This window comes from Dermacentor silvarum, chromosome 2 (genome assembly GCF_013339745.2).
Source record: "Dermacentor silvarum isolate Dsil-2018 chromosome 2, BIME_Dsil_1.4, whole genome shotgun sequence".
NCBI lineage: Eukaryota > Metazoa > Arthropoda > Arachnida > Ixodida > Ixodidae > Dermacentor > Dermacentor silvarum.
The window spans coordinates 196068881-196080392 of NC_051155.1; the positions used below are offsets into that span (position 1 = coordinate 196068881).

Below are 11512 nucleotides of genomic sequence, written 5' to 3' on the forward strand. Positions count from 1 at the left end.
AAAGCGTTTGTTCGTATTCTTTCCTTAATTTTTTTCACTCCTTCTTTTTACCTTCCACTTTTTTATGCTACGCAGGAAGCAGCGGCCAAATCATTTCAAAAAACGTCCGCCTCTCTGCAAAGAGAACGCGCGGGAGCGGTGGTGCGCGTCTGGCACGCATAGCACGCGCGCGCAGATCGGAAGGACGACTTCGTTGGGGGACCGTCCGGGAAGGACACCAGCAGAGCAGCATACACCGAGGCGCTTCTGGATCGGCTCGAAGATAAGCGGGGAGCTAATCCTGCACGCTCGACCAGAAACGAGGAACCACAAACAGAAGCACAGCACTTGCCTTCGCAGCGGCGACGTTTTGAAATCCAAGCCAATCCACAACGAGAGCAGACGACACACTGGTCCACGCGCTCGACTGCTCCACGCGCCGCGCGCTGGCGACGGAACAGCGGTGGCGCTGAAGTCGATTTTCCGCTTCTTTTCTCTCGTCTCTTTCCCTCCGTTCGCGTCCTTCTCGCTCTCCTTTCATTTCACTCTCTCTCTCTCTCTCTTTCTCTTCCTTTCCTCGACGCTCCAGATGCACGTAGCTTCGCGCCCGGTCTCTCACGTAAGATGTATTACGCATCGATTCGTTTGGCTGACCTAAACAGAATAAGAAGTTCCCGCCGCGTCAGTTACCTCACCCCTTTTACCTTCGTAGCCCATATAGTCTTAGAGGGCTAGAGCACACACACAAAGCTAACTTCCCGTCTTAATGGCATCGCTTATTGTTACTCGTAAATGCGACTAGTGGTTTGTTGGAGTAGTGGACAGTAACGTAATCTATACGTTCTTATCTCATTCAGTAACCGTGGGAACACAGTTCAGCGCATTCTTTAGGTTTTTCTCCCGCGAACTTATTTCCGGCCCTTCCTTTTCATTTCCTTTTTTTTTTTTCCAAGGTCTTGTACAGCGGCTACTTACCGCGTCTTCTTATGTATATTGAAAGTGTTATGCAGAGTTGTTGCTGACGAAACAAACATTTAGATGCACTATTGAGACGGATCTGTAAGAGGTAATTGTTACCAACTATAATGATATATATATATATATATATATATATATATATATATATATATAATTATATGAGTTAGTATATACATATATACATATATTTTAAATTATATGACTTAGTATAGGTGGTGGTCAAAATTTTCTGGAGTCCCCCACTACGGCATGCTTCATAATCAGATCGTGGTTTTGGCACGTAAAACCCCATAATCTCTCACTTAGTATAGGTATTGCGTGCTGATCACTGGTTTCGTGGAACCCGTATGTGTGAGTAGATTTGGGTTAAAAGAGAAGGGAAGAAGCGCGCTGACTGCAGGTTAAAAACTCTAGCAAGAAAGTGACGTTTCGGCTCTCGCACGGAAGCCTCTTTCACTGCACGAAACAGGACACGACAGTAGGAGGTGGTCCATGGCCGACTTCCATTCCTCACAGCGGGGCGCTCTTGCAAAACGGCACGGGCGAAGTGGCTTTTATTTTTCTTGCTCGCTGTTTTCTGAAAGCGCACACGCACAGTGCTAACACTAAAATCTCGGTAAACGGTGACCTCATCACGGACAGTTCGCTCATAATAAGTGACTTCACAGGTACGCGACGCGGCCAGCACCTTCCAGCGTATCGTTTGAGAGAAAGAGTTTAATAGAGAAGCTGAACATGTCAGCTGCGCTATATGTGCCGGGCTTGCTACTTCAAAGGAGGGGTTTGAATTCACATGAAGAGAAGAGTATAAACAACAACAACCAGCATCTCCATGCATACACTTAAAAAAGGAAGAAAGGACTCGGAAGAAACAAACAAATCAAGATCCTATGACTGAGCTATGTTAATGTTACGTGAGCCTGTAACAAATCGTGGTTATCCTGGGGATCGTGGTTCTCAAAGTGTGAGCGATTTTTGTGAATACAGGCCCTGGGCCCGTACTCATAAAAATCTCTTACGTTAGAATTGTTCGTATGAAAAAAAAAATCCAGCCAATCATAATATTATCGAAGGCGGCCAGCCAATGGGAAGAAAGCCCTTATGAACGAACAGCTTTGTGAATTCGGCCTCAGATCCGAAAGTTCATCGAAGAGTATATTACACTTCTCTTAACTTTCTAGAATTATACCTTCTCTGCCATTGCGCAGAGAAAGCAGTGCTTGGATTATATAGCAAACGAGCTGTTTATAGAATATAAAGGTAAGTCTGACCATATGTGGGATATCAGTCAAGGATCAGCCCTACAACGAGGGTTGCCACAAGTTGTCTGAAAACCTCGGCATGAAATTCTACTAACATTTTCGCAAAGTTACTTCTGAGTACGTTGTTTGTCTCTATTTGTTGCATGTTATCATAACCTTCTGTTTCGTGTGCCGTCGCCTTCCTGAGCACCCGCCGCGGTGGCTTAGCGGCTAAGGTGTTGCGCTGCTAAGCACGAGGTCGCGGGATCAAATCCCGGCCGCGGCGGCCGCATTTGTGAGCGAGAATGGGGATAGACGATGGGTATATGTGCTGGTAACTATACAGTCACTTCAGCAAAGACGCTGGCACTTCTGAAATCGGCCATGCCAACTGTGTTCGGCGGCCGAAAAGTTGTTTCAGGGGCTCTGCTTAATCTAAATTTCTGGTGACGCTCTCAAGTCGGCCGTTAGGTCAACTTGTTACTAAACCTAGATAAACTAGATGAACACGGAGAGTGCTTAAGACGATGTCCTCGAGGAGGGATACCAGCGAGTTCAGCTGCCTGACTTATTGTAGCCATAACGACGCGGTCGCTAAAGAATATGCCGTCACCTTCTCAGTGAGCGGTAACCGCGGCTGGAAACGGCACGTGAAATCTCATTTGTTATTTGTCATGGTTCAACGCACATTTGGTGCTTAGCCGAGAAAAGTACTACGCTCTTCGAAATTATTGGTGGTGGTGGTGGTGGTGGTGGTGGCAGCAACAGGCGGGTTTAGTCTGGTGATCAAGGCTGGCAATTGCTCCGCCCGAGCGTCGCTTACAATATCGCTGCAGGGTTTCACCATATGTCCATCAAACCAGTCTATTTTAAGAATTCGATAAGGAGACGTGAACTTTCTTTGAGGGCTATAACTGATCCCTCGGGAAATATAAGGAAGGAAGGAAAGAGAAAAACAAAAGGCAGGGAGGTTAACCAGAATAACGTCCGGTTGGCTACCCTGGGAAAGGGAACACAAAGATGACAGGGAGAGAGAGGAGGGAATGAAAGAAGGAAATTAGCGGTGATAGTTTCTTCGGTGCCACAGACCTGGTGGTGCGGTGGTTATACCAACGCGAGTAATAACACTGCGGTTCAAGACATCGCATGTCACGACCTCTACGGCGGCAGAACTAACGGCTCTGCGTCGTGCACTGGAATCAATTGATTCTGAAAGACCTAGAAAACGGGCTGTGTTTTCTGACTCAAAACCGGCATTACAGTGCACGCAGTGAGTTCTCCAACGCGGATGTCATGAATAGCTGACATACGAAATCGTGAAACTTCACCATCACGTCCAACAAAAAGGCCACGAGATTGTCTTTCAATGGGTACCTGGTCATTGTGGAATCAGTGGCAATGATTCCGCAGATAACGCTGCTTGCACATCACATCAAGAAGAACACAGCGTTGCAATTCCGCTTTCGAGGACAGACGCTGCAAGGCAGCTTCGACACCTGGCCCAGTCTCTTACTGACCGAGTGGAACTCGCCAAACTTAGGACTTACACGACTGCATCGATTAAGCCCCTCACTGCAACTCCGACCTCCATTCAGACTTCCTCGACGTGAAGCTTCGCTTCTCTGTCGCCTTTGGTTAGGAGTTGCCTTCACAAATGGCATACTCTACATTAATTGGAGTGACCGACAGTGCAGCATGCTCGGGAAATACAAGGTGTTGTAGGCACGCATTAGGAAGGTCCTTTTTTTTTTGCAGGTTCTCCAGGAGAGCTGTACCTTTCATCTTGGAATTTCGGGCACGACCACAGAAAGTGTTCAATGTCTCCTGTCTCGTCGCATGCAGTACAGTTCGGAGAATTGATTCGCCCCGTTTTAGATAACCAGGCTGGTGTACTAGCAGATCCTGTCCTTATTCGATATAGAAGTGAGGCTTCCTCTCGGTGAAATCTCTTGGTTACACAGGGCATATGTGGTGGAACCCAAAGCGACCCAAAGTGATTTCGAATGTCAGACTTTTTCACTTGATTACTCTTTGGAGCCTTGACTTTTGGGGGATGATAGAGCGCTGCGTATGCAAGCGCATCAACTTTTTCGTTGCCAGAAATACCAGTATTGGAGGGAATCAACTGAAAATTTGCAGTGAAGGCTCAGTTGTTGAGTTTAATTAACGAGGGCTAGTGATTTTCGCGGGAACTTGATCGATGGCAGACCACGGTAGAGTTGTTATAACGCGGCCTTTGAGTCCGTAAGGACAACCACATTCTGCGGAGGCAGTCTTTAGTTTGCGCAGAGCAGCAGCAACGCCTTCCACAACTGTCGACGAGGCTATACAGTCAAGACGGCCAGACAGCGTAATTCTCAAAGATGGAATATAGAATGCAGCTGCGCAGCGGTCTTCGTCTACTTTGACAGAGCCATCTGTGTATGCTTGTATAGGTGGTTCGGGTAAGTCGTGTTCAAATGTTCCAGGACTGCTTCTGCAGATGGAATGCAGCTCTTTGACTGCAGTCGTGGTACATTTAAGTTGCATGTCATGTCCTCGAATGTACAAGGTGGTTCTATATTTTCCCTCTAGTCTCGAGCTGCGCAATCCTAAGACTCGAAGCGTGTTCAGTGCTGCATAAAAATGTGAGCGCGGCCTGTTACCTATACGTTTTAAGAGGGTATTGCCGAACTGCATGGGCGTTCCAGTTAACTTTGTGCTTCAATGCACAAAACAGCGTTTTCCTCAAAAAGTTAACTGGAACGCCCATGAATTTCGTCGGACACTTTAAAAATTAATATCTCAAAACTTGTTCAGTCCTGAGAATTCGTTCCAAGTTGATACGCCTTGCGTAGATTGAAAGATGTGCCTTAAAATAATTAGTTAAAAAGTTAATTAGCGTAATCATGTCGAATATTCAATTAGGCGTTTTGATTTCTCGTGGAAGTAATGTCCTCCTCATCGAGTAATTTAGATGAAGCATTATAATTGTGCTATCTGCCACAGGCAATTTTTTAAAAATTTGGTGCAGCTAAAATGAAATACCCTGTATGTAGACAACTTGGGTTCACCCCCGTGTCTTTCCTACCCCTCTCTCATGTTTCTATTGCCCATTTCCCGTCTCCCAGCGTAGGGTAGCCAACCAGACGCATTTCTGGTTAACATCCCTGCCGTCTCCCTTTCTTTCCTCCGCCTCCCTTGGGCCTCTGTGTGTGCATTCGAAGAGACACGATATATATATATATATATATATATATATATATATATATATATATATATATATATATATATATATATATATATATATATATTGTACCGGAGCACACCGGCACCAGCTCTGTGCCAGCCAGTGTGTGGTGGAAGAAGACGTTGACGATCGTGTGGTTCGCGCTAGGTCGGTTTTCGACGAGCCCGCTTGTTTAACCGCTTCATCAAGTCTACCTGCAAAATACTCTTGTTGCATTATATATAAACGGGGTGGGAAAGGCAGGGAGGTTAACTCGAAAAGATTCTGGTTTGCTACCCTGCACCGGGGGACGGGGAAGGGGAAATGAAAGACGGAAAGCATAGCGGATAGGAAAAGCAAAGTCACGAAAAAAAAAAAGAGGAGGTTGGAAACGTCCGTGAGAACTACAGTCTGCCAAATAGTCCACTCGAATGCAAAAATTTCAAGAGTGTTTTGACTCCGAACAGCCAACTTGGTGCTGTCTGGCCTAGTAGACAACTAGAATAACTGGGCATTTGCCCAGTTATTCCCATGGGCACACACCCAGTACAGACAACTTCTGTACTGGGTGTGTGCCCATTCTTGGCCAGTTCTCCAGAATGGATGCGCCACTGTTACACAAGGGGCACGAAGCTTTAGACGCATTTAGATATGAGTCATACTTTGCTGTGCATACACCTGTCATGAAAATGCTACCCTCGACAAGCATACATCGCCTTCGGCCTGATCACGCACACTACTAACAACAGCTATAGGCGAGGAGGATGTGCTCGTGTCATCCTTTATACTGCTGCTACCTCACTACCTAAAAAAAAAAAAAAAAGCATCGCGTCATTTGGATTTCCAACACTGCGTTGTATTTCTGTCTTATCTTTCTTCTCTTAAGCACTTCTTATTTTAATTTATTTCTGTACTTCATACATCAGAAATGCAGGGAACAGAGACAAAAAGCTTTGTCAATCGACAAGCTTGATGGGATCCCTGTACCCTTAAAGACAGTCAATGGCAGCGCGACAGTGGTTGTTATCAATATTGGAGCATTGTACAAAATCATAAAAACTCCAATTGTAGCTAAAATGTAAAAATCACCGCTTGTGGATTGCAAAAGAAATTTGAACAGGTAAAGAACATACGAGTACATATAGTGAAGTACAAAAGAAAGAAAGACGTACCACTTTTAACAAATTCAGAACAAATCAGTAGGGGTACATGATAATGTATTAACAAAACTACCAAAAACTGCTTAAAATGTAAAATATAAAGTAATATTCCTCATCTCGAGGACAATTATAACACAAGAAATTAATTAATTCAGAAGTCTACTTAATTGATGTTCTGTGCTCTTTGAGGCATGATTTGTCCTACAGAAACGTACTAGCCAGGTTGTCTTACCCCGGAAACTGTAAGCTTTTTCTGGAGAGCTCCTTAGGTTGCACAGTGGTATAACTGACGTGTCATTCTGCTTTAAACTAATTTGGTAATGAAGCAATAATCGGTACTTGTAGAACTGTTCAAAAGGTGAGATCCTGTCCCCATGTTATAGATGATGTGACGGTGAATCCGAGGGAACATTTTCTATTTGACGGAGAGCTTTCTTCTGTAATCTGGGAACCTCATCTATATTTGTGTGCTACGTTGTACCCCAAACTATCGAGCAGTAATTTACTTGGGCGAAAAAAAAAAGTCTTCAGTCTCTCAGATAATACATACCGGAAGTTGCACAGCATTGGAACTATTTTAGCGAGATTACGAAGAATATTCTTAATTTGGGAATTCCAGAGTAAGTGTTCGTTGAATATTATTCCAAGGGCTTTAGTTTCCGACACTAAATCAGTTTTATTAAGACCGATTTTAAGATTAAAATAAAGTGTATATGTTTTTGGTGCGGTGTAAACAAAATTGCTTTCGTCTTTTTAGTATTGATTTGCAGTGTGTTTGCTGTACTCCAGTTATTTAATTTATCTAGAACAATGTTTGTGTCAACGGAAAGATTATCAGGGCTATCAGAATATAAAAATATGCCTGAATCGTCTGCATAGATTATGACTGAAGCTTGTGCCGTTATGTTTACAATAACATTAATATACAGATTAAATAATAAGGATTCTAACAAACTGCCCTAAGGAACACCTGCTTTATATATATATATATATATATATATATATATATATATATATATATATAAAGTTCTCGTTTAGGTAGCCCATGAAAGATTATCGTCTTTAAAAAAACGCTTAACCTTGCACTCGGCCGCGCAACGCTTGAAACAGCGAAGCTGGGCGGTCGTAGCCCAGCATTTTCCGGAAGTGCGCGCGAACTTTTCATCTTATTACTCATGATGATGATCATTTCTTTTCGCGCGTCTCGGACTTACGGCCGTCAATGCGCCTTGCATATAGCGCAGCTTGCAACACCGACACCGCGTTCCAGTGAATGCGTCTCTCTCTCGCTCTCATAGCGCGCTAAACCTCTTCACCTCGCAGAAGATAGCGCCAACCTTTCCTTTTCCCTCAAGAACCACTTATCATCATCGCAGAGCACGAGCGTACGAACGCGCCAGCTGTGGACGAAGACGACGGCGCTGGAACGCAATCATATGGTTCGCATAAATGCACCTTCTGCAAGCGTTGCTTTATAGCCTAGTGGTTACGACGCTCACTTTGGGACCGGGGGTACGTAGGTTTGAATCCCGCCTCGGCAAGAAAATTTATTTTATTGCGATAGCAATTATATGAACACTCAAAAGCAGATTTCTGCCGTCGCCGTCGCCGTCGCCGTGAGGTTCCGTATGACGTCAATGGAGATGAAATCGTCGCCGCGCGCCGCCGAACGCTGTATGTGCGAGTGAAAGAGCGCGAGGGACGCGCGCTTTCACGGGGAGTGAACGCACGGCGGAGAACAAACGCGCGTTCTGCGCTGTGCTCCCTTAAGGGCTGCAGAAGTAGCCGTCTCTTTCCTCCTCTACAATCACCATATATGTAGAGTAAACGTACCTTCTTCCGACGCGCGAAAGGCTGTGGGGGAGAGGGGGGAGGGGCAGGGAAGGGAGGCGACGTTTAGCTGCGGCACCAAGTGCCTATTTATATCAGAGGCTCCGGCAACAGTCACCAACGCCGCACGCATTTTGAGCGAACGCGGGCAAAACGCCGGTGGCGTCGACAACAGTTCTGCGTGTTGCCGGTGCTGCTGCATGTGCAAGTTTATACAGCTGATAAAGCTGCTATCATTACTCCGTATAGCTCTCTTCAATTTTGCTATCGCAATTGATGCTTCACCTTTCAGGTGAAACTGCGACAACTTTTTCTTTCTCGGCAGTGTCTTGCTACGCACCACAAATTACGGCTGGCTTGAACGGCTTTGCTGTCAAACGACTATCGTCTTTAATACACGTGCTTCGCAATGAGGAGGACTGGCCGCTCGAGGCACCTTTTTAGCGTGTATTCACGGGCGTCTTTCACGCTCGGAAAAACGCTTTTATGTAGAACGTATTGAGCAACAGAAAGCTGTATCGGGAGTTTCCCATGTTGCTCTACAATTTTCTCATTGACACTTCGCATCTAAATATAATAATTGAGAATTGTATTGACTAAGGCTAATTATGTAATTAGGTGGAATGCAAAAAAATAATCTGAGTATCTCCAAGCGACGACAAACAACATTACCTTGGTTCTGTCCAGCTACGTAGCATTTGCATATTTTTTACGTTTGGCCCAATTTAATTGAAACAACCTGTATAGGGTGTCCCAACTAGCGTTATCCAAGCTGTTCTAATAAAAAAAAGATCAAAGAAAAACATGGCGCAAGATACAATCTCAAGAACTGCGGTGTTCGGTCGGCAGACCTCTAACAAGCAAACACCGTAGGTTTTATAACTGTATCGTGCACCGCGCTTTTTACTCTTTCTTTTCGTTCAACAGCTTGGCTAACGTTAGCTGGGGCACACGGTATATATGACTATATCTGAAAGTGTAGCGACTGGAGACCGCGGATCGCCTAGCAGATCACACGTGAACTGCAAACAGGCAGGAGGCGGTATATTGCAACTACGAGATACGAGCCTTGTAGTGCATGGAAAAAATAAAAGTGGTACAATCTTTTCCGTGACAAAACAAATAAGGGTAGCATAAGTACGCGTATATTTCTCTGTTACCATTTGTGGCTTGTTTTGCCCCGTAATTGGAAACACAGGGTTTCTCTCCTTTCTGGTGTTTTACGTACCAAAACCAGTTCTGACTATGAGGCACGCCGTAGTGGAGGGCTCCGGAATAATTTTGACCACCTGGGTTGGTTCTTTAACGTGCACTACAACGCAAGCACACGGGCGTTTTTGCATTTCGCCTCCATCGAAATGCGGCCGCCGCGGCCGGGATTCGGGGTAGTGAGAGCAAATCAGAAAAAGGTAGCTCCAGAAAAGTAGAAGTATATTAATTGGAAACCAGACACTAAGAAATGACAAGGACAAGCGATGGCTTCACTGTTTACAAAAATTTGCGTTTTCTGTAAGATGTAGTTCACAGTGGCCATTGTGATTGTGACTCATTCGTCTTCTTCTTCTTTCTGGGGTTTTACGTGCCAAAACCAGTTCTGATTATGAGGCACGCCGTAGTGGAGGGCTCCGGATTAATTTTGACCACCTGGGGTTCTTTAACGTGCACTACAACGCAAGCACAAGGGCGTTTTTTGCATTTCGCCTCCCCCGAAATGCGGCCGCCGGTGATTACGACTCATGAAAACAACAAAGAAAGGAATCTCAAGCCGAGGATACAGTTCGAGCAATGTCATACTAATTCAAACAGTCGGGGCGTGTTCATTTTGACGTGCAAGCATTTTTTCGCTTTGCTCCCACACGTACTTCTACTTAGCCTCACGCTTTCGCACAGTTGCAAGCCTCAGGAGACGCTTCAGCTCTGGGCACAAGTGTTCATTTGCGAACACAGACGCCCGCATGTCGGGACCAAGGTCAGAGCGGTTAATCTTGTGATGGCGTGCCTTTTCAAGGAAACTGTCCCGCAGTTTCCTGCTGACAAAGTACACTACTATGTTTTTGTTTTTGGAATATTAGGCATCGGTACTCGGGGAATAACCTCTATATCGGCTGGCACGACTGTACGGTTTTTTTTTTTCTCTCTCACCAATTTGCGCGACTATGTCAGTGAGGTTCTCCTTGGGTTTCTGTCGAAAACCTTTAATTTCTACATTCCCGTTGTTCGAGTATTGTTCGACCTGAACAATCCTATCTTCATGGGCCTCTTTACCCTCTTTACCTGTTGTGAGACCTCGTCCCATTTGGCTTCAAGTTGAACGTTCGAAGACCTGAGCTTCTTCGCGGCTTTGATTCCCTGATATTATTTGCTGAAGAAATTAAGGCTACTCTTAAATTCTACCATTTCCTTGCGCAGGTTCTCCACCCAAGATAGAGATCTTGGTTAGAGCTAAGATGCAATTGCATTTCAGTCATGGAAAGCAATGTGGCTACAACAGCAGCAAGCAGCTGCAGAAATACACACAGAAAAATAATAGAATAAAAGGAAACTGTACCCACCTGCGTGTAAGATGCACACGGTCAGTTCACTGTAGTTTCTTCCCGCTGCTACCGCTGCCAAAAGATCGCCAACTGTTATGCACGTTGTGTTTATAGGCTCCAGTGGGCCAAAGGAAGTCAGTGGTCCTCGACTACAGCGCGCCCTTCCGATGCTTGCTTCTGACGAGGCTTGGTGACGTATCTTAAGTGGCAAAGGCGCCTCCTTGCTTGGTGTCCAAGATAGAGATTCCTGCAGTAATTATTGTATCAAACTCTAGGGCGTTCAAGTCGTCCAACTTTCCAGCAGACCTGGAAGTGATACAGCTGCAGGGCCCACGTGTAATAAGCACCCGGTAAGTTCACCGAAGTTTCTTCCAGCTGCTTATTGCCTCTGCCAAATGATCGCCAACTGTTATATGCACGTTGCCTTTGTAGCATTGCTGCGTGAATTGAGCCAGAATCAGTCGGTGATCCTCGACTGGAACGTGCCCTTCCGATTCTTGCTTCTGACGAGGCCTTGTGGCGTATCTTTTGTCGCAGAAGCGTCACCTTGTTTGCTGTTCAAGTCGTCCGAGTTTCCTGCAG

The 11512-nt window shown here is 45.3% G+C and overlaps 1 protein-coding gene across 2 annotated transcripts in view; it reads right to left on the minus strand.

The window, feature by feature from the left end:
• Nucleotides 1-11174, minus strand: part of LOC119442382 (myosin-IIIb) — a 149081-nt gene extending 137907 nt beyond the window's left edge. The window contains exon 1 of one of the 2 annotated variants that reach the window (XM_049662111.1): nt 10949-11174. The gene's annotated coding sequence lies outside the window, so the exon portion shown is untranslated. Of the gene's footprint in view, nt 1-331; nt 904-10948 lie in introns of those variants that run through there. The other variant, XM_037707241.2, reaches the window with a different exon arrangement.
• Between the last annotated feature and the right edge of the window lie 338 nt (nt 11175-11512).